The following is a 23,338-nucleotide window of genomic DNA, read 5'->3' on the forward strand; positions in this document are numbered from 1 at the left end:
TCTCTCCGTGTCTGGTCAGGGCCTGGGGGCACAAACCCTGTCCCAAACACGAGGGATTATTATAAGCTACTCACAAAAAAACAACTGATCGGTCTCTGTCCAAGCACACAGCATGACTGTAATATACTAAATCCAAAAACACCAGGGTCCAACTGCCCCAGATGCCACAATGCTTTTGACATTCGATCTTGTAGGGTATATACCAATAATGTTACTGGTTCCATCAACAATAAGACTCAGAAGCTTTCCCCTTTTACTATTAGGGTTGCCACCCCCCCAAGGACTTTACCGTTTTTTAACATTAATTGCAGGTCGCTTCCAAAACATAAGGATGACATATTTGACCTCCTGTGGAATAAACAACCCAACGCTATTTCCCTCACTGGAACGTGGCTACACGAAAGCTCTGCCCCGACATTGCTTCAGCTCTGCCCCCCAATTACACGATTATTAGAAAGGATCGTAGTGCCAAAACAGGAGGAGGCATTGCGGTCATTTTTGATAAGTCTTACACCTATAAATGGGAAAATCTGCCCTTTAAGGGTTGCGAGGCAAGCCAATTCAAACTCACCCTGACAGCCAATTTTCTCTCTCTGGGATTCTGATCTACTGCCCACCTGGGCCAGCAGGGCCATGGGCAGCTGCCTTTCTGAAACTTATTGCCCCCTATCTGCTGGACGCAGCCAAGTTCACTATTTTGGGAGACATGAACATTCATTGCCAACATGCACTACGAGCACCTCGCTAATGGCTGATCTAGCAGTAATGAATACACTACTCTGCAATGCAGGCCCCACCCATGAGGCTGGCCACTTGCTGGATCCTATTTTCTCTAACCTATCCAATATCTCCTGCCTGACAGCCCACCCGCTACTCTGGTCAGATCACTATTTGGTCGGTTTCAGGGTTAAGCAGGAGATTAAGGTACACTCCAGATTGGTTACTGGGTTACCCTTGTGAATCCCTAGTATATGGTAACTTGGGTACTACCGGCATAGGTACCCCAGAGGCCTACCAGGGGCCGAAGCATGTATTATGCCACCCCTGGAAAGCCTTTCAAAATGGCACCACAGGTCTGCTACTGCAGCCTGGGTAAGGTGGTGCATGCATCCCTTACTAAGATATATGCTACCTATATCTACCTTAAATAACAGACACATATAAACCTATAAGTCACTCCTATGGCAGGCCTGAAGGCAGAATGATTGGTTTTGTGTGAGAGGGTGCCCAAGCATGACCTGAGCCCCTTTGCAGCTTTCGGAATCACTTCTCTGTAGCTGTTATGTGATACAGCCATACCATTTACTCTTAAGTGCATTATAACCTCGCTATAAATGCTAACTTTGGGATGGCTGCATCAAAACATGTTGTGTTTGGTGGCAAACACTTTAGAATACTATCCCCCCCGCCAGTCATGGCGGCGGGGGTAGAATTCTACCCTTCTAGAGGGAGAAGACATGTGCACACTTATTTAAACTGTAATACTTTTAAAGAGCCCTGGCATCACAAAATGGATGCCACAGACACGGGTATGACCTCCTGCTGCTGGACGAAACTCTGGCAGGGAAGGCTAGGACAATAGGTTTCCTGTCACAGGGAGGTGTAACCACCTTTCAGACAGGCTTTAGTGTATTGGGGCTGGGTGGGTGCATTCATAGAATGCTTTTCAGACAGTGCTGGGGGCACACTTGGTGTCCATGTGCATATCCCAGTTCAAACCGGTTGCAGGGGCACTCAGCCCCTGATCTGGTGTGAAACTGGACAAAGGGAAAGGGGTGTAACCACCCCATCCTGGGTCCTCCCATATGTGGGACCCTAGAGTAAGTCCAACCCCTAAACTTAGCATAAGTATAGGAATCCAGTCCTTAGGACTTTAGATTACCATAGACGAAACTCTGCAACATATATCCTGGAACTTCGACATTTTATTTCAACTAGAAGATGGAAGAATTTCCCTTGGGGTAAAGGAGTGACTCCCCTATTCAAACAGGCACCAACGAAGCATCTTGCTGGTCTGTATTTCCAACGCTCCCACAAGAACCCGAAGGTTTTGTGACACAGGACATGGACTTCCAGACATCTCCGAGGCTGACACGAGATCCCAGCAAAACTGAGACCTGTAGCCATCACAAGAGACATGGGACCGGAACTCCTGGACACTGTGCACATTTGCTAGTGCACCTGCTTCCCCAGCTTTCCCAAAATTGTGCATTAGGCTATTTGTAGTCCAAGCCCTGAGCACCATCTGCACCGAAGATTGTGGACCTTCACTCCACAAGTGATCCGTGGTCCCACTTCTAGCATTTCTGCTCGAGGACCCTTCGCAATTGCTGGTCTGTCTACTGGTGGTCCCCATGAAGGTAACTCTTCTGTTTCTTGGGCTTTCCTGGTTGCTCCAGGCGTGCCATGACTCCCCTCCAAAGGCTGAGTCCCTCAGACCTTGCTGGTCTGCGCCAAAGCCAACCTTTAATTTCTGTGTGAGTTGCTGTTGCCAAGGCTTATTGGGTCCAATTGGATACCGACGCTGCAGCACTCGGCATCCTTTGTGGGACAGCTCAAATCCAGCTCCTGGTTGTTATCGAGACCTCCTGGTCCTCGTGGCTGAAGAGTCAAGGTTCACCTTTTTCACCTGAAATCACCCGACATTGGTTGGCATCGTCTCCTTGCCTTCCTGGTCACTGGCCAGTGATCCAGACTCTGTCCCCTCTGCTTTCAGGTTCTTCAGATCTTCGATCCACCCTTGGATCCATCCGGGCACTTTCCACGTGGTCTCCTGCAGCTCTTCTTCACAGCTCGCCATAGGAAACAACGACAAAACCCGACACCAAAAGACACCTATGCACCGGCTTCCCTGGGTGAGGTAACATGAGTACTCCTGTGCTCCCGTGGGTCTTGTCTCTTGAACTGTCTAGTTCTCAAGGGGTTTCCTCCAAGTCCACTCCTAAGTGTCCTTAATCTGTAATTTTCCATCAGCGACTTTCCCCATAGAAGTTAATGGTGATTCGCGGCTGTGTTTAGACACCGCACGTGTCCCTTGTCGGTCCCCTCTGTCACTACCGTGGGTGGTTCCTGGTGGTCCCAGTGGTTTTAAAGGCTCTAGGCCTTGTACCTATGTCAGTTGTGGTTCTTATACCACTTTCTTAGTATATGGTTTGCGACGCCCCTAGGGCTAATCATATATTGTGCTCATTTTCTGTGTGTTGAATAAGTTTACTTGTGTACTTTTGCCACTAGCCTCATAAAGAGACTAGGGGGATGTGTTTAGAATAAATATATATCTTTTATATATACCTGGTGTGGTTCTCCTTTCATTTGGACATTATATGAGATTATAGACTGGTAAAACAAGCTGCTTTACATTCCTTCAAGACTTAGCCTGAAAGCTGCTCTCCACAGCTACCACTTAGAGAGCTTTCTATGATGATCTAAACCCTAAAAATCACCATTAGGGTCGCCCATGTTAGTGCAGGGTGCTACACTTACATTAATGAGCACCATATACTGACCTGGCTTCTCACACGTCCTATCACATAAAAGGTAACTTTAGTTGGTCAATGGCTAAAGAGTAACTCAAGAAAAGTAGGGGATACAATATATTACAGACCATGCAAAAGCCATAACATTTGAATGAATGAATTAATTTTTTGCAATTTTTTTTAACATTTGGTATCCCCATACTAACAGATGTTACAAAACTCAAGGAAAGGTGGTAGTTGGCAGAAAAATACTGTACTCACCAAGCCATCATAAAACTCATGCCCAGTTGAATCCTGGAAAGTTATAACCCTAGAACCCTAGGAGATAACAGATATTATAGGCCATATAGGCTATTATATTTGGTATCCCCTAAGGGTACCGGAGGCCAAATCTTGTAGAATGATGTGCAAAATGTGAAAAGATACTGTAGTCTGCTATCCAATAAAATACAAAATCATTTGGCCAATGGCTAAAGAGTAACCCATGAAACATAGGGGATACGAGATATTACGGCAATGCGTGAGCCATAATATTTAGTATCCCCAAGTGAATGATGTTTGAAAGTAAAAGGAAGGGTGATATTGGTATAGAAATACCTTGCTCCCGCATCCAACATAAGGTGAAGTCAAATTCATTCCTGGTAACTTTTAACCCGAGAAACACTAGAGGTACCAAATATTATAGGACATAAAGGCTATTATAGTTTGTATCCCCTAAGGCTATGGATGCAAAATCTTGTGGAATGATGTAAAAAAAATGTGAAAAGATACTGTAGTCTGCATTCAAACAAAAGGCAATTTCAATTAGTCAATGGCTAAAGGGTAACCCATGAAACATAGGGGATACAAGATATTACAGCAATGCATGAGCCATAATATTTAGTATCCCCAAGTAAATGATGTTGGAAAACAAAAGGAAGGGTGCTATTTGGTATACAAATACTGTGCTCCTCCATCTATTATAAGGCAATGTCAAATTGAATCCTAGTAACTTCTAACCCGAGAAACGCTGGGGATACCAAATATTATAGGCCGTATAGGCTATTATATTTGGTATCCCCTAAGGGTACCGGATGCAAAATCTTGTGGAATGATGTACAAATTGTGAAAACATACTGTAGTCTGCTATCAAACAAAAGGGAATTTCAACTATTCAATGGCTCAAAAGGTAACCCATGAAACATAGGGGATATGATATAATAAGGCTATGTGTTAGCCATAATATTTGGCATCCCTTTAGTTCATGATGTAGTAAAGCAAAAGGCAGGATACTATTTGGTATAGCAATACTGTGCTCGCGCATCCAACATAAGGCAAAGTCAATTTGAATCCTGGTAACTTCTAACCCGAGAAACACTGGGGATACCAAATATTATATGCCATATAGGCTATTATACTTGGTATCCCCTAAGGGTACGCAAGGTAAATCTTATGGAATGATGTACACAATGTGAAAAGATACTGTAGTCGTAGTCTGCTATCAAACAAAAGGCAAATTCAATTGGTCAATAGCTTAAGGGTAACCTATGAAACATAGGGGATACAAGGTATTATAACGATGATTGAGCCATAATATTTGGTATCCCAATAGTAAACGATGTTGGAAAGCAAAAGGATGGCTGCTATTTGGTATAGAAATACTGTACTCCTCCATCCAACATAAGTCGATGTCAAATTGAATCCTGGTAACTTCTAACCCGAGAAACGATGGGGATACCAAATATTATAGGCCCTGTTTGCTATTATATTTGGTATCCTCTAAGGGTGCCGGATGCAAAATCTTGTGGAATGATGTACAACATGTGAAAAGATACTGTAGTCTTCTATCAAATAAAAGGCAAATTCAATTGGTCAATGGCTAAATTGTAACCCATAAAATATAGGGGTTATGAGATAATATGGCTATGTGTGAGCCATAATATTTGGCATCCCTTTAATTAATGATGTGGTAAAGCAAAAGGAAGGGTGCTATTTGGTATAGAAATACTGTGCTCGCGCATCCAACATAAGGCAAAGTCAATTTGAATCCTGGTAACATCTAACCCGAGAAACACTGGGGATACCAAATATCATATGCCATATAGGCTATTATACTTGGTATCCCCTAAGGGTACGCAAGGTAAATCTTATGGAATGATTTACACAATGTGAAAAGATACTGTAGTCGTAGTCTGCTATCAAACAAAAGGCAAATTCAATTGGTCAATGGCTTAAGGGTAACCTATGAAACATAGGGGATACGAGGTATTACAACGATGACTGAGCCATAATATTTGGTATCCCAATAGTAAACGATGTTGGAAAGCAAAAGGATGGCTGCTATTTGGTATAGAAATACTGTACTCCTCCATCCAACATAAGTCGATGTCAAATTGAATCCTGGTAACTTCTAACCCCAGAAACGATGGGGATACCAAATATTATAGGCCCTGTTTGCTATTATATTTGGTATCCTCTAAGGGTGCTGGATGCAAAATCTTGTGGAATGATGTACAACATGTGAAAAGATACTGTAGTCTTCTATCAAATAAAAGGCAAATTCAATTGGTCAATGGCTAAATTGTAACCCATAAAACATAGGGGTTACGAGATAATATGGCTATGTGTGAGCCATAATATTTGGCATCCCTTTAATTAATGATGTGGTAAAGCAAAAAGAAGGGTGCTATTTGGTATAGAATACTGTGCTCGCGCATCCAACATAAGGCAAAGTCAATTTGAATCCTGGTAACTTCTAACCCGAGAAACACTGGGGATACCAAATATTATATGCCATATAGGCTATTATACTTGGTATCCCCTAAGGGTACGCAAGGTAAATCTTATGGAATGATGTACACAATGTGAAAAGATACTGTAGTCGTAGTCTGCTATCAAACAAAAGGCAAATTCAATTGGTCAATGGCTTAAGGGTAACCTATGAAACATAGGGGATACGAGGTATTACAACGATGACTGAGCCATAATATTTGGTATCCCAATAGTAAACGATGTTGGAAAGCAAAAGGATGGCTGCTATTTGGTATAGAAATACTGTACTCCTCCATCCAACATAAGTCGATGTCAAATTGAATCCTGGTAACTTCTAACCCCAGAAACGATGGGGATACCAAATATTATAGGCCCTGTTTGCTATTATATTTGGTATCCTCTAAGGGTACCGGATGCAAAATCTTGTGGAATGATGTACAAAATGTGAAAAGATACTGTAGTCTGCTATCAAATAAAAGGCAAATTCAATTGGTCAATGGTTAAAGGGTAACCCATGAAACATAAGGGATACGAGATATTACAGCAATGCGTGAGCCATAATATTTGGTATCCCCCTAGTAAATGATGTTGGAAAGCAAAAGGGAGGGTGCTATTTGGAATCAAAATTCTGTGCTCCCCCATCCAACATAAGGCGATGTCAAATTGAACTCTGGTATCTTCTAGCCTGAGAAACGCTGGGGATACCAAATATTATAGTACGAGTATGCTATTATAATTGGTTTCCCCTAAGGGTACTGGAGGCAAAATCTTGTGGAGTGATGTACAAAATGTGAAAAAATACTGTAGTCTGCTATCAAATAAAAGGCAAATTCAATTAGTCAATGGCTAAAGGGTAACCCATGAAACATCAGGGATACCAGATATTACAGCAATGCGTGAGCCATAATATTTGGTATCGCCCTAGTAAATGATGTTGGAAAGCAAAAGGACGGCTGCTCTTTGCCATAGAAATACTGGGCTCATCCATCGAACATAAGACCATGTCAAATTGAATACTGTAAGTTCTAACCCCAGAAACACAGGGGATACCAGATATAATAGCTGGTAAAGACCATTATATTTGGTATCCCCTAAGCGAACCGGATGTAAAATCTTGTGGAAAGATGTAAAAAATCTGAAAAAATGCTGTAGTCTGTTATCAAAGAAAAAACAACTTTAAGTGATCAGTGGCTAAAGGCTAACCCATGTAACGTAGGTGATACGAGATATTACAGCAATGCGTGAGCCATAATATTTGGTATCCCCATAGTAAACAATATTGGAAAGCAAAAGCAAAGCCTCTAGTTGGCATACAAGTACGGTGCTCACCCATTCAACATAAGACAATGTCAAATTAAATCCTGGGAAGTTCTAAACTAAGAAACACAGAGGATACCAAATATTATAGCCGGTATGGGCCATTATATCCCCTAAGGGAACCAGATGTACCATCTTGTGGAATGATGTAAAATGTGAACGGTTACTGTAGTCTGTTATCATGTAAAAGGCAACTTTTAGTGGCCAATGACTAAAGGGTAACCTATGAAAGGTAGGGGATACGAGATATTATAGCAATGAGTGAGCCATAATATTTAGTATACCCCAAGGGAACCGGATGTAAAATCTTGTGGAATGATGAAAAATGTGAACGGTTACTGTAGTCTGTTATCATGTAAAAGGCAACTTCTAGTGGCCAATGACTAAAGGGTAACCCATGAAAGGTAGGGGATACGAGATATTATAGCAATGAGTGAGCCATAATATTTAGTATACCCCAAGGGAACCGGATGTAAAATCTTGTGGAATGATGTAAAACATCTGAAAAGATACTGTAGCCTGCTATCAAATAAAAGACAACTTCAAGTGGTCAATGGCTAAAGAGTAACCCATTAAACGTAGGGAATATGAAATATTACAGAAATGCGTGAGCCATAATATTTGGTATCCCGATAGTAAATGGTGTTGGAAAGCAAAAGGAAGGTCGCTATTGGTCAAGGAAATACTGTGCTCACCCATCCAAAATGAGACCATATTAATTTGAATACTGGTAAGTTCTAACACCAGAAACACATGGGATACCAGATATAATAGCTGGTAAAGGCCATTCCATCCTGTATCCTCTAAGGGAACTGGATGTAAATCTTGTGGGATTCATGTAAGAAATCCAAAAAGATACTGTAATCTGCTATACAATAAAAGGCAATTTCAACTGGTGAAAAGCTAAAGGGTAACCAATAAAACATAGGGGATACGAGATATTACAGCAATGCGTGAGCCATAATATTTTGTATCCCCATTGTAAACGATGTTGGAAAGAAAAAGGAAGGCCACTATTTGGCACAGAAGTACTGTGCTCGCCCATCCAAAATAAGACTATGTCAAATTGAATCGTGGTAAGTTCTAACCCAAGAAAACACAAGGGATACCAAATATTATAGGTGGCATGGGCCATTATATATGGTATCCCCTAAGGGAACCAAACGAACAATCTTGTGGAATGATGTAAAAAATATGAAAAGATACTGTAGTCTGTTATCAAATAAAAGACAACTTCAAGTGGCCAATGGCTGAAGGGTAATCGATGAAACGTAGGGGATACAAGATATTACAGCAATGTGTGAGCCATAATATTTAGTATCCCCATAGTAAACGATGTTGGGAAAAAAAAGGAAGTGTTCTGAACCGCATAGAAATACAGTGTTTACCCATCCTACATAAGACCATATCAATTTGAATACTGGTAAGGTCTAACACCAGAAACACAGGGGATACCAGATAATAAATCTGGTAAAGGCCATTATATCTGGTATCCTCGAAGGGAACCGGATGTAAATCTTGTGGGATTCATGTAAGAAATCCTAAAAGATACTGCTATCTGCTATACAATAAAAGGCAACTTCAACTGGTGAACGGCTAAATGGTAACCAATGAAAAATAGGGACTACGAGATATTACAGCAAAGCGTGTGCCATAATATTAGGTATACCCATTGTAAACGATGTTGGAAAGCAAAAGGAAGGCCACTCTTTGGCAAAGAAGTACTGTGCTCACCCATCCAACATAAGACTATGTCAAATTGAATCCTTGTAAGTTCTAACCCAGAAAACACAGGGGATACCAAATATTATAGACAGTATGGGCCATTATTTATGGTGTCCCCTAAGAGAACCAGATGTACAATCGTGTGGAATGATGTAAAAAATATGAAAAGATACTGTAGTCTGTTCTCAAATAAAAGACAAATTCAATTCGCTGATGGCTAAAGGGTAACCTACGAAACATAGGGGATACAAGATATTACAGCAATGTGTGAGCCATAAAATTTGGTCTCCACCGTAGTAAATGATGTTGGAAAGCAAAAGGAAGACCGCTATTCGACACAGAAGTACTGTGCTCACACATCCAACGTAAGACTATGTCAAATTGAATCCTGGTAAGTTCTAAACCAAGAAACACATGGTGTACCAAATATTATAGGCAGTATAGACCATTATATATGGTATCCCCTAAGGGAACCAGGCGTAAAATATTGTGGAATGATGTAAAAAATATGAAAAAGTACTGTAGTCTGTTATCAAATAAAAGACAACTTCAAGTGGCCAATGGCTAAAGGGTAATCGATGAAACGTAGAGGAGACGAGATATTACAGCAATGTGTGAGCCATAACATTTGGTATCCCCTAGTAAACAATGATGGAAAGCAAAAGGAAGGGTTATATTCAGCATAGAAGCTCTGTGCTCGCCCATCCAGCATAAGACTATGTCAAATTGAATCCAGGTAAGGTCTAACCCAAGATACAAAGGGGATACCAAATATTATAGGCCATAGAAGCCATTATATATAGTATCCCCTAAGGAAACCGGAAGTACAATCTTGTGGAATGATGTAAAAAATGTATAAAGATACTGTAGTCTGCTGTCAAATAAAAGACAACTTCAAGTGGCCAATGGCTAAAGGGTAACCCATGTAACGTAGGGGATACGAGGTATTACAGCAATGCGTGAGCCATAATATTTGGTATCCCGATAGTAAACGATATTGGAAAGCAAAAGGAGGGACGCTATTTGGCATGCAAGTACTGTGCTAACTCATCCAACATAAGACTATGTCAAATTAAATCTTGGTAAGTTCTAACCCAAGAAACAGGGGATACCAAATATTATAGCAGGTATAAACCATTATATATGGTATCCCCTAAGGGAACCGGAAGTACAATATTGTGGAATGATGAAAAAATGTTAAAGGTTACTGTAGTCCGCTAACAAATAAAAGGCAACTTCAAGTGGTCAATGGCTAAAGGGTAACCCATGAATCGTAGGGTATACAAGATATTACAGCAGTGCGTGAGCCATTATATATGGTATTCCCATTGTAAAAGATGTTGGAAAGCAAAAGGGAGGGTGCTATTTGCCATAGAAATACTGTGTACCCATCCAACATAACACCATATCAAATCGAATACTGGTAAATTCTAATCCCAGAAACACTGGGGAAACCAGATATTATAGCTGTTATAGGCCACAGTATTTGGTATCCCCTAAGAGAACCAGATGTAAAATCTTGTGGAATGATATAAACATTTGAATATACTGCAGTCTGCTACCAAATAAAAGGCAACGTCAAATGGTCAATGGGTAAAGGGTAACCCATGTAACGTAAGGGATGCAAGATATTACAGCAATGCGTGAGCAATAATATTTGGTATCCCCATTGTAAACGCTGTTGGAAAGCAAAAGGGAGGGTGCTATTTGCCAATGAAATACTGTGCTCACCCATTCAACATAAGACCATGAAATTGAATACTGGTAACTTCCACCCCTAGAAACACTGGGGATACTAGATATTATAGCTGTTATAGGCCACTATATTTGGTATCCCCTAAGGGAAACAGATGTAAAATCTTGTGGAATGATGTAAATTATGTGAAAAGATACTGTAGTCTGCTATCAAACAAAAGGCAACTTCAAGTGGTCAATGGCTAAAGGGTAAGCCATGAAACATAGAGGATATGAGATAGTACGGCAATGCGTGAGACATAATATTTGGAATCCCCACTGTAAATGATGATGAAAATCAAAAGCAATGGTGCTATGTGTCATACAAATACTGTGGTCACCCATCCAATGTAAGAACATGCCAAATTGAATATTGGTAAGTTCTCCCCAAGAAATACAGGGGATACCAAATATTATAGGTGGTAAAGGCTATTATATTTGGTATCCCAAAGGAAATCAGTTGTAAAATCTTGTGGAATGATGCAAACATTCTTAAAAGCTACTGTAGTCTGCTAACAAATAAAATGCAACTTCAACTGGTGAAAGTCTAAGGTTAGCCCCTGAAACGTTGTGAATTCTCGATATTACAGCAATGTGGGAGCCATATTATTTGGTATCCTCATAGTAAATGATATTGGAATGCAAAAGAAAGGGTGCTATTTGGCATAGAAATACTAAGTTCTAACCTGAAAAACACAAGGGATATCAAATATTGTAGCTAGTATAGGCCAATACATATGTTATCCCTTAAGGGAACCAGATGTTAAATGTTGTAGAGACGATGTAAAAAATGTGAAAATATACTGTAGTCTGCTATCAAATACATGGCTACTTCATCTGGTCAATAGCTAAAGAGTAAGCTATAAAACGTAAGGGATCGAGATATTACAGCAATTCGTGAGCCATAATATTTGGTATACCCATAATAAACAATATTGGAAAGCAAAAGGAAGGTTGCTAGTTGGCATAGAAAAACTGTGCTCACCCACTGAACATAAGACAATGTCAAATTGAATCCTGGTGAGTTCTAACCCGAGAAACACTGGGGATACTAGATATTATAGGCGGTAAAGACCATTTTATTTGGTATCCCCTTAGTAAACTAGTTGTAAAATCTTGTGGAATGATGTATAAAATGTGAAAAGCTACTGTAGTCTCCTAACAAATAAAAGGCAACTTGAACTAGTGAATATCTAAAGGGTAGCCCATGAAACATAGGGGATACGTCATATTACAGCAATACGTGAGCCATGATATTTGGTATCCCCATTGTAAAGGGTGTTGAAAAGCAAAAGGAAGGATGCCATTTGCCATTGAAATAGTGTGCACACCCATCCAACATAAAAACATGTCGGGGAACATCCTTTACCACGCGGATTTTACTCCGCAGTACCCTTTAAACGCGTCTTTTACAACGCAAGTCGTAACCACGACTTGCGCTGGAGGGCGCTACAGGACAAGGAATAATTTAATTTACTATCCAACACCTTCCCTACTGTACATAGGCTGGTGTTGGAATAGTAAATAAAAAAATTCCTAAGTCCGCACCCCTCCAACGCAAGTCGTGGTAACGACTTGCGTTGTAAAAAACGCGTTGTAAACGTACGCGTGGTAAAACCATGCGTCGTAACGTCGTACATCCAAACATGTCAAATTGGATCCTGGTAAGTTCAACTCCAAGAAAAACGGGGGATACCAAATATCATAGGCGGTATAGGCCATTATATTTAGTATCCCCTAAGGGAACCGGATGAGAAATCGTTTGGAATGATGTCAAAAATGTGAAAAGACCCTGTAGCCTGCTGTCAAATAAAAAGCATCTTCAAGTGGTCAATGGTTAAAGGGTAACTCATGAAACGTAGGGGGATACCAGATATTACGAAAATGCGGGAGCCATATTATTTGGTATCCCCATTGTAAATGATATTGGAAAGCAAAAGAAATGGTGCTCTTTGCCATAGGAATACTGTGCTCACCCATCGAACATCAGACCATGTCTTATTAAATCCTGGTAAGTTCTAACCCGAGAAACACAGGGGATACCAAATATTGCAGCTGGTATAGGCCAGTACATATGGTATCTCCTAAGGGAACCAGATGTTAAATGTGGAAAGATACTGTAGTCTACTATCAAATAAATGGCTACTTCATCTGGTCAATAGCTAATGAGTAAGCCATAAAACGTAGGGGATACGAGATATTACAGCAATCTGTGAGACATATAATTTGGTATCCCCAAAATAAATAAACAATGTTGAAAAGGAAAAGGAAGGGTGCTAGTTGGCATACCAATACTGTGCTCACCCATTCAAAATAAGACCATGTCAAATTGAATCCTGGTACGTTCTAACCCGAGAAACACAGGGTAAACCAAATATTATAGACGAAAGAGGCATTATATTTGGTATCCCCTAAGGGAACTGGATGTCAAATCGTGTGGCATGATATTAAACATATGAAAAGATACCATAGTCTGCTATCAAATGAAAGGCAACTTCATCTTGTCAATGGCTAACAAATAACCCATGAAGAATTGGGGATAGGAGATATTTACAACAATGTATAGACCATATTAATTTGTATTCCCATACCAAGAGATGTTAGAAATCTCAAGGAAGGGTACCAGTTGGCAGAAACATACTGTGGTCACTGAGCCAACATACGACCATGTCCAAGTGATCCCTGCTATGTTTTAACACTAAAATCCTAGGTGATACTAAATATTATAGTCTGTATGGGCCATTATATTTGTTATCCCCAAAATTAACTTTATGTGAAATACATTCAAAAGTACTAAAAGATATTGTAATTTGGTGTTAAGTAAAAAACTATTTCAAAATGTCAATTTCTAAAAGGTAAACCTTGAAAAGTAGGAAATGCCACATATTATAGCAAAGAATGAGCCTTAATATTTGGTATCCACATAGAAAGTGACTTGGTTTACGTCCAGGCGATTTCACTCATTATTCCTTCGGATTGGCCAGCATGCGTTCATGGTTCCTCCTGGTCAGCCATCGCAACGCGTGCTTCCTCTGCTCTTTCCCCCTTGATCAGCACAGCACACAGCACTTTATGCATTCTTCTGCATGGCACGTCAACTTTAAGCATTGATACATTTGCACAATAAACTGCATGCTTCAAACAGATCCACATCTTGACCACTGCGTGTTTCTCTGTTTATTAGGCACGTTTCTGCTCAAGCAGGTTAGGCTTCATTTCTTTTTCACAGACGGCGATTATGAGTCACGTGGGGGGATCTCCCAATGTGGTTGTTAGACTTGACATCCTTGGCGTGGTTTTCGCTGATTTTTTGCCTCAACCTCCTGTATTTTTGATGCTGTGCTGGCATTTGTTGTCTTAGAGTCTTTAGGAACTTTGCCTCTGCTGATCAGTGTCAAAGTGAAAGTGCTCCCAGTATAAATTGCTATTGCAATTGGTGCTTGTATATTTGATTTACTGGTAAGTCTCTATTACAGTGCACTATGTGAGCCCAGGGCCTGTAAATCAAATGCTACTAGTGGGCCTGCAGCACTGATTGTGCCACCCACAGGAGTAGCCCTAAAAAGGTATCTCAGACCTATCACTGCAGTGTCTGTGTGCAGTTTGAACCTGCCATGCCGACCTGGCAAGTGCACCCACTTGCCAGGCCCTAACCTAGCCTTTTCTTAAATGTGGGATCACCCCTCAAGTAGGCCCAAGGTACCCCCAAGGGCAGGGTGCAGTGTATGTGAAAGGTAGGACATATTCCGACTGACGCTCCGGCTCTGTTTGTCTGTTTGAGCACGCTGCCTCAGCCTGCGTTACAGACGAGGAGCACTGAGATCCATGTCCTCCCACAGCACACGGCACATCAGGCATCCTGTGGTGGCTCTGCTGCATTCTCTACAGGCCCGCTCAGTTGACAGGGTAAGTGGCACCCTGATCTCCTAACTCTGAGGCTGGCGATAGCCCCCCAGTTTTTGAGCATGGTTGCTGACATGCTATGGTCTCTGCTGCTTAGCCTAGCTAGCTGACACGACACTCTGACCCTATGACGACGATGGGAAGTTTCCCATCATCGGTGAGCTGAGGCCATGGCTCATCGCAAGCCACTCCAGGTGATTGGTGCTACATTACATCTCTGGCTGTACACAGTATTTCCCCATCGCATTCTTTTGTAAGCGTTCCTTGATGCCGACATTGATGGACATAACTCAGCCCTCCTGGGGACGAGCTGGAGGGCGAGGCGGGCTGTGCTTCCCAGTAACACCGGTACTGGTGCGACCAATGGAACTATGACAATGCTCCCTAGGCGGAAACCACGAATGTTGTACTAACCGCGGGGCCCGAGCTTGCATGGCTGATGCCCGGTGAAGCTGTTCAGGCAACTATAGAGGAGATTGGCTCTTGTTCCACCCCCTCGGCCGTGACATACCCAGCCGGACTTTGAACATAGTTTTTCCTTGTCTCTCGGCTGTTTTTCCTGCCCTTCCCCGCCTCCTTTCTCCTTACCTGTCTGCCTGACTTGATATGCATTCCCTACCCCTTTTTGCCATTCTCCCTCTCCCTTCCATGCCCCATTGGACGTGTGTCTTCACTATGCTAGGCACTAACTCAGGTTATTGTTTAATCAAAGTTTTTTCACTTATTTTATACTTTGCTCATGTAACTGATGTAATTCTTTGTAACTTGTAATTCACTGATCCTCATGTAAAGCGCTCTGATAACTCCGGGTCTAGCCAGTGCTATATAAAACTCTGCAAAGAAAAATACTGGTGTGTTTTTCATGTCCTGATAGTGAAATACTGCCAATTTAGTTTTTCACTTTTGAAAGGTTATCTGTCACATAGGCTAAAATGGGCACTGCTTTATACCATCTTAGAAGCATAAATTTCCACTGGGACAAGATATAGAAATGGAGTTAAGGTTCTCTGAACTTAGAATTCAATAACACATCTTTTAGTTAAGATGTTTTTTTAATTATGTGTTTGAAAATGCCATTTTTAGAAAGTAGCAAAAACACAAAAAGATGATGGAGGAAACGCTGAATCCTTTCAGGCACTCACCCTAGTCACAGATCTGAGTTGAATCCATCATCTTACTTTAGCTCACTTCGCCAACCCAGTTTTTGAACTTTTAGAACGTAGGCATTTTCTTATTTAAACATTCTGCATGCCTCTACTGGTTTGTGCATTGACTGTCTGGTTGTGCAGTGACAGGGGCTAGGTATGTGCATTCACTGTAGAGCCACTCGGGGGGGTGTTGATGTGTGTCCTGCCTTTCCTGGGAGATGCATTGCTGGGCTAAATAGACCTTGGCTGGCTTTAGAGGGGTGGGAAGAGTTTCCCTTGCACCTGAATAGGCTGTGTCTCCTTTACACAATGCTGTTTCCACCTCCTGTGGCCCTGCTGCACCAGAGAAGACAGAACTGATTAGACTAGGCTCAGAGACCCTTGTCACAAAGACAAATAGAGTATGAGTAGAGGACCTTTAACCCCAGAGAATTAGATCACTTCTGTATTCAGGAGGAACCTTCGCCTAGAAGAAGAGCTGGAGCGCTGTGAGTGGGAGTACTACCCCTTTGCTGTTGGCTTTGCTGGGTTGACCTGCAGTTGTTGCTTCTGCCAAGGAAAGGGCATAAACTGGACTTGTGTGTGCTAGCGTCCTGTTGTGAAGTTTCAAGAACACCAAGACTTCACCTGCAACTGACTGACCAGCACCTCGACTACTGTGTGGACTCCTGCATTCAAAATAGCACCAATCCCAGTTGTGTGGTTGGTCCTGCAACACAAAGAAAACCAACTCCTATGCTGTCTTCACCACCACAACGATCAGCGAGGCCTGGGGCACCACGCATTAACTGCAAGATGTTTCACCCTGTCTACACTGCAGCTCCGATGCCCTTCGACGTCTGCAGTTATCGGTCTTTCAGGTGCTCACACAACGTCGTCACCATCAGCGCCTGAGTCCCATTATTGCTGAGCCAGTAACCGACAAGGGTGAGTTCACAAGTCTATGACTTTGCATCGCTTCACTAGAACTAAAGCCTCACCACCGACTGAACTGACTTCCACTGTCTTGGACTCGACGCATCGACTCCTTGTGGACATGACACCTCACCTCAGCCATGACAACCAGGGAACGGACCTCAACCTCGGCACCGATGCCTCACCTCCATGACACCGTGCATCATCCAAAGACTTCGTTCTAAGGTACATCTGCTTGGGGTCCATGTGACTCCATGCCCTACGCCGCGCATCTCGCATTTGACCCATTGTTTGAATTATTGCCTGTCACAATGTCATAATAGACCCAGGTGGAGCTATTTGTTTTCTGCAAGTTCTATTTTCGAGATCATTGTTTTAAAGTCGTATTTGAATTCATATAGGTTGGATTTTTGTTGTTTTGGTCTTGTTTGGTTTAGATAAAGTTACTTTATTTTACTAAACAGGTGTGGTGTCCATTTCTGGTGTTTTCACTGTGTTACTGTGAGTTTGGGTACAAATACTTTACACATTGCCTTTGGGTTAAGCCAGTCTGCTCATGCCAGCTACCAAGGGGGTGAGCAGGCTCTATCTAAAGTGTGTATCCCCCTTATCCTGACTAGAAGCAAGGGTGCCTACTTGGAAAAAGGCGCATTCCTCTGCCAACTATAGACCCCCAGTTCTAACAGTGCTCTTATGTTTAGACCTGAGAGACCATCACCGGAAGCACAAAAGATGATTAGAAATGTGTCCTGGAGAGATTTAGACTGAGGGAGCTCTGTGCCTCGCTGGCTTGTTAGTATAGACGGCTTCTGGAGAACTGATACTGTACGTTGTTTCAGAGCTGTAACTATTAACGCACATGATCCCTTGTTTCTCCAAGATATAGTGTGGAGTTGTTGGAAAATGTGTGTTCCGTTAAGAATTCACACCCCACCATGTAAGATGCATTGTGTAGTTCACCCTAAAGGGCTTTGTAGTCATCTCTTCTCTACAAACATTCTCCAAGGCAAACAGTGAGTACCACAGAAAGTAACTTTTTGCGCCTCTTCATCTCCTATACTCTTTGCTAATTTTACGATAATGCTGATGGCCTTTAGGGTTCACTGACATCAGGATGTCGAAGTCCGTGCCTGCCCAGCCCAATGGCTACAAAGACGTTGTATTGTTCGAGGCATGCAACTTGAGCAGGCGGCATTTCACAAAGCTTTCATGGGCTGCTGGCTGCACTAAGGGCTGCTGGGGCAATGGCAGCATAGATGGCCCCTTGCACCACGTGGTGGGTTCCCAGCGATGAACCCGACCCAACCAGCGGCTCATGTACCTGCTGGCACACTGACACTCTGCTGCAGCTGGCACTATGAGAAAGAGCTCGCAGCTGCAGTGCACGCACACGGTATCACGCAACCGGACCCAACCATACTGGCCACACCTGAGACGTGTGCGTGTGTGCTCAGGTCCTGGACGAGCCAGAATTAAGTGGCATGAGGAATCATTGCCACCCTCGAAAGAAGTAAATGTGTCTAAGTTCAGTGTAGTAGTTGCTTATGGCAGGAAGGCCAGACTCCATTCAGTGGGGCATCTACAAGGTGATCTGCCCTCAGCAGCATTTCATACATGGCTAAAGAACTGGCAGTTCCTCCTCGGGGCTGCAGAGCAATGCATGCCATAGTAAGCCCCTGGTGGACCTCTGCTCGCGGACAAGCTGCACGTGAGGCCTGCTGTCGTTGTCAACAACTTCCACACTTCCTGGTCAAAGGCGCTCTGCAGAGGCAGAAACATGCCATGGAATCATTTGTATACACTCCCAAGCAGACATTCCACTTTACATCATATTCAATAAGAAGGATTTTATTTCTACAAGAACTGTAGCCCTTTAGGAGCGAAGTTTCTATGTGACAATGTTCACCCTGTGTGCCTGGAGCCATACTTTGTACAAACCTCGTTCTGCACACAGTAATCATAGCTCATGCTTGTAAGAAAATTGTAAAAACAGGGACAACATCCACAAATGAAGAATTTTAACTCATGCCTTGAAGTCCACTTGACGTACAATGACACAGATTCATGGTATTTGTAATAATAAATTTTGTTTTTCTACAGTGCTCGAGGTGTCATCATCACTGGAGCTTCATAGCACTATAAATAACATCACACCACCCCACACCATCAACATCAGATAAAAATGAAGAACGGAGACCACATCCATTCATGGGCCTTGCAGATTTCACACCAATCCTTACAGCAGGGAGTTGAACCTACTTAGCCATATTACACGGTGCCTATTTCAGTTTAGTACCCCTTGCCCCTAGCAATGGAGGTCAAGTAAAAGGCGGCATTAACTTTTCCAAAAACCAGTAATAGTAGTTTTACATGGTAATCATTTAAAGTCAAACTAGGGGCTCCAACTGTTCGTATTAGTATAAAATATAAGTGTAGTACACCCAGTTTGGTTTGTTTACGGGTGAGCGACAAAAATATTTGCAACAATAATCATAAATGAGTCGGGGAGAATGGATAAACTATAGAATGAATTCATCAGAAAGGAATGGAATTTGAGAAGAAGAAACATGTCCACTTAGATGGGATTCGGCTCTGCCTTTAAATGATAGGCAGTAACTCAGTACCTACAAGTTATCTAACAGCAATAAAGTGCACAGCATGTTGATTTGCAAGAAAGATGAAATATTGATGCAGACAAACAGTGTCACAGGACAGAAATACTGATCTGTCTTCCTAGTCAACGATTCCTGGCAAGTACCATTCCTAAGGTGTAACGCTTTTCAGTGCGGTCATCCCTCCTCTGTATTGCTTAATTCTGCTGGCAAGAAAGTGTCACCCATAGTCATTCAAATGTCACTCATACTTACTCTGACATTATGAAAATGTCACTCATAGCAATATAAAACCTTGGCTCTATGAAATACTTGTTAAAAATTAGAATGTATGGGAGGAGGAGCTACGCTAGCAACCAAGATGGCCGCGTAGGCTCCCGGCTCCGCCGACCTCTTTCTCCAGCCGGACGATCCTTGTTAATATCCTGAATTTCCGCCCACCTTTCGCGTGTCTGAACCGGTACAGTGTCTGATGGTGAAGTCCGGAGAATTTTACCTCTCTGAATGACGAAGATACGTTGTGTTTTAATCTACGGCCTACCCCAGATCGTGAGCCGGGGCCTCGAGTACTGACCCGGCCGGGCTTCAGTTGATCAACATCGGCCGTGGGACACTGGTGGGGTCCGGTCTCTCGCTGTGGAACTTGTTTTTGCCCGATTTCGATGGCGGTCATTTGGTAGATTTACTACCGCAGGAGTGGTGACAAAGCACGTCTGGGGCTGTGGGTGGGGGTCTCTGTCCCGGGGACCCGGTTTGCGCCGCCGGGTCCGCTGGGTCGGGATCCTCACTCACGGTAGCAGACTAACGGAGTGCTGCTGTGATAATTGACAAGTCACCCTCTGTAGCCGTCCGATTTGTTCTTGTCAGTTCACCCGGAGAGACCTGGCTCTCTAGGGAACGTGACTATGATCGAAGATGATGGAGAGGGGAAGATTCGGACGGAGTCTGAGCCATAACTGAAGACCATCTTGGCCGCCATCGGGGCACTACATCAACGAGTGGACTTATAGTCCACAAAATGATCGCCAGTCCATTAGTAACGAGAAGTATGAGACCGGACCCAGCGCCATTGCGAGATCAACAGCGAGCCATGATCCCCACAGTGACTATCATGCCGACGAATATGGGCCCCGTGCAGAAAGAAATAATGAAGTCCCTGGTCAGTGTGTCTACAAACGAAAATGAGCCCGTGGCCTTGGGAAAATCGCCATCTTTAACATCGCTGCCGATCGAGGGAGGACCTTTTGGGTCTCCGTCCCTGGTTACTGCTGGTACTTTTTTCCGGATCACAATGCCATCTTTCCCTTCCCTGACTGATTCATCGTGGTCGAGAAGGAAACAATATCTGGTATCGGACTGGGCGAGGGAGATCGTCAGGGACGGAGTAACCCACGAGGGCTTAACACTTTTGACTCTTTCCAGACTTAACTTTTCAGAACTTTTGGTGCTCCTTGACTCTCCTGTTAATGCGGTGGTTCGTATGGAAGGGGTTCGCATGAAAGATCGAAAGAGCCAGGGATGAGATTTACGGACTGGGTTCAAGATTGTGGCTTCAATAAATGGGGGATTTGTCATCACTATGATCAAGTTGGGCGGTGTTTATGGCTTACCCTGCCTGTTTTGTTGATGTTTCTTTTAAAATTATAGCTAATTCACAGGGGTTGCTTGTTTCTGGCGGAGGGGAGGGGAGACTGGGAGCCTATTTGAAGATATCCTCCTCCACACTTCCTTTTCTTTTTCTACCTTTAGAACCTAGTTAGATGGGGCGACAGGCACACTGCTAGTTGGGGTTAGGCGAAAGTCATATGCAGGGGTGCAGGGTGGGGGTTGGGGTGTTTTGTATTGTCTTTGTTTGTTTTTGTGTTCAGTATCCTATTAATATCCTGATGTCGGGTACCTTCCTGTGGGGTAAGCCTGTTCGATGGGTCTCAGGGGTGATGTTGTTCACATTGATTTGTAGAATGTATCGTGGGTTGGTTTGCATGATTTTTGCGGTCGTAGTTTCACTTTTAGTTCTCTTGCCTTACGCACTCCTGCCACTAGGAAATATCCTGTTTGTAATGCTTCTGTCTCTTGGGGTGGTGGGGTTTGTGATTAATGCTGGCTGATCTGGAAAGAATGTCTCTCCTGTTTTAATGCGACCGCACGATAGTGACTTTTCATAGCATCGTCTTTGCCCTGGGGAATGCCCATTGATTTATTCTATGTTGGTATAATTGTATTATGTTCCGTGAAGTAAGGTACCTGTAATTGGCTTTTATGTTTTTTCACTTTAATAAAAAGAATTAAAAAAAAAAAATTAGAATGTAAGGGACCAAGCTCCCGCCTCTCCACCTAGTTCAGTCCCAGGGTCAGGTCTCCTCTCTTTCGTCCAAAACCCGCCGCCTCAGCGGCATCATGTCCGAAGTCCTGGCGCCGGAGTTGCATGGCCTGTCCAAAGAAGACATGGTCGGCGCGTGCACAGACCGAGACCCCAGCATTAAGGATTACTTGATGGAGCAAACTATGCTTAGGATAAAAGATCCCAAAAAGTCATTAGAATTTTACACCAAAGTTCTTTGAATGACACTCTTGCAGAAATTTGATTTTTCATCTATGAAATGTTCACTTTATTTCATGGGTTATGAAGACAAAAAGGACATTCCCAGCAATACAAAAGAACGAACAGCATGGACTTTTTCCAGGAAGGCCACAATAGAACTGACTTATAATTGGGGAAGTGAAGAGAGGAGCTATCATTAGGGGTGGGTGGAATTTGCGTAATTGCGTTACGCACATCTCCGCGAAACGGTAAAAAATCTCTGCGAACATGCAGAAATTCCACAAACATGCAGTATTGCTTGTTCGCAATGCTTTTTTCTGGTTCGCAATCTCTGTTTGCGTCCTCGGGGGTAAATATCTTGCGAACACGCATTTTGAGAACGCAAACAAGCAAAACATTTCGTGAAGTCGCGCAACGCAGTATTTTGGACAATTTTGCGTTCTCTGCGGAACCCGAAATTACTCAAATTCCACGAGAGAAACAGAATTTACCACCCAGGCCTAGTTATCATAACGGAAGCTCTGACTCTCGAGGATTTGGTGACATTGGCATTGCATTTCCAGATGTCTACACAGTTTGTAAAAGATTTGAAGATCTAGGAGTAACATCTGTGAAGCAACCAGATGATGGTAAAAAGGAAGGACTTGCTTTTATACAGGATCCTGACGGTTACTGGATTGAAATCCTTAGTCCCAACAACATGTTAAATATAATATAAATATCTTAGCTTTTGGGTCCGTGCCATCAAATGTTCGAAGAGATTGCTCCAAGAGGCTGAAAATGAGTATGTACAATAAAAACACTACCAGTTTACAATATTGGAATTCTATATCTTTGTTGTACTTGACATAACACTTTTTTAAAAGACTAACTCCCTTTTTAGGTCTCGTCTGAGACAGCGCATAGCTGTCTCTTCGAGACATTTAGCAAGTGGCTTTTAAAAGTGCCATCAGAGGCTTTTGCTGGCCTACACCTTACATTCACGAGCTCGAGCACGTGCACAGCTGCCATCTGTGTTTTTATTGCTGTAATCATGCTCCTCTGCTTGCACCACCCCCTTCTTTTCCCCCTCCCTCCTGGTCAGCTTCATTTGTGTCTTCTCGCTTTGAATCATGCTCCTCTGCTCGCACTCCCCTTCCTTCTTCGTCAGTTTCATTTGCGTCTTCTATCATTGTGAAGGCTCCTGCTTCCAGCAGGCACACACACGCCACCAGC

General features: G+C 42.8%; 1 protein-coding gene and 1 pseudogene across 2 annotated transcripts in view; both read left to right on the forward strand.

Moving 5' to 3' along the window:
- PLS1 (plastin 1) overlaps nt 1-23,338 on the forward strand; it is a 637,640-nt gene that overhangs the window by 432,596 nt on the left and 181,706 nt on the right. The gene's annotated exons all lie outside the window — the stretch shown is intronic.
- Nucleotides 21,979-22,841, forward strand: LOC147683228 (lactoylglutathione lyase-like; annotated as a pseudogene).

Source organism: Lissotriton vulgaris, chromosome 11 (genome assembly GCF_964263255.1).
Source record: "Lissotriton vulgaris chromosome 11, aLisVul1.2, whole genome shotgun sequence".
NCBI classification, from domain to species: Eukaryota; Metazoa; Chordata; class Amphibia; order Caudata; family Salamandridae; genus Lissotriton; species Lissotriton vulgaris.